Source organism: Carya illinoinensis, chromosome 4 (genome assembly GCF_018687715.1).
Source record: "Carya illinoinensis cultivar Pawnee chromosome 4, C.illinoinensisPawnee_v1, whole genome shotgun sequence".
Lineage (NCBI taxonomy): Eukaryota > Viridiplantae > Streptophyta > Magnoliopsida > Fagales > Juglandaceae > Carya > Carya illinoinensis.
Genome location: NC_056755.1, coordinates 20,184,397 through 20,185,666, shown reverse-complemented (window position 1 = coordinate 20,185,666; position 1,270 = coordinate 20,184,397).

The window sequence follows — 1,270 nt, the reverse complement described above, 5'->3', positions numbered from 1 at the left end:
TATGGTATACAATGAAAGTTTCGATAATATAGCATAAGAGTTGATTGAGGTTAATACAATTCATTCTAAGAAGTAATAATTATTGGAGTTTTCTTGGGTGCGGTTTTGAGGGTCTTGTGGATATGGTGATTCCGTTTTATGTGGCCGCTTTAGGAGTTCTATACGTGATGTGTCGCTGGGAGACTAGTACGAATATGATGGAATTGCTTATAGGAGTATATATGGAGAGAGCTTTATTCATACTTGTGTGGAAATGGTTGATGGTATGATTTTCTCAAGTATAATCTGAGTTGTATATTGTATCCTGCTTGGTGCTGATGTTTGATCTCACAAATTTCGAGGACGAAATTTATTTTAAAGGGGGGAGAATGTGACACTCCGTTTTTACGTGTATTTTCACTGAAAGAATATTTTAATTTAATTAAAATAATAGTTCTTTTATCTTAAATTATCGGATTTTAAGTGGATTTTAAATTGTTGTTGAGTTTAAATTGCTGTTTCATTTATTTTAGCTTGTCTTTGGTTTTAAATTAAGTAACTAGTTTTTATTAGTTATTTATTATATTTTAGTTTTACGTTGTGTTTAAAATATTTTCTTGGTTTTATTACTTTCAAAGTTGTTTTTGTTGGATCAGTTTTTGGACTCCAGAGGTGAGGATTGGACCTCATTTCTTTTCCTCCATCTTTTCTTTTATCTTTTTCCTTTCTCTTTCTTCTCTTTTCTTTCTTTTTTTTTCTTTCTTTTTTCCTTCTCCCCATGCTTTCCCTTTCTCCCCCGTGCGTTTTTCTTTCTCTCTCTCCTCTCCCTCACGCTGTCCGGCCAGCCGCCCAGACCTGCCGCCGGCCACCGCCGTGCGGCACACCGCCCCTTCCACCTAACTCCCCTCCGGCCGACGCACTTCCCCACAAAATCTTGGCCCCATCCGTGCCGCCGTTTAGCCGGAAAACCACCTTCAAGCTGAGCGGCTTTTGCTCTGATTTGCCGCCGTCGCTCCACCTCCGGCCACCACCTCTTCACCACTTCATCACCGACTCATTGCCGTCCTAACCCACCCGTTTCCGGCCTCAATACATCACCAGAACAGTCCCCACGAGCTAGCTTTCCGATTTGGGTATTTTGGCCTTCCTCCGCCGTTTTCGCCGCCACCCACGGCCAAACTCCACTTCCCTTAGCTTCATAAACATCCCTAGGCATTTCCCTATCAATCTTGAGCTTTGGTTTGTCCCCATTCGAAAGTGGGTAATTTATTACCTACGGCCACAGTGTAAA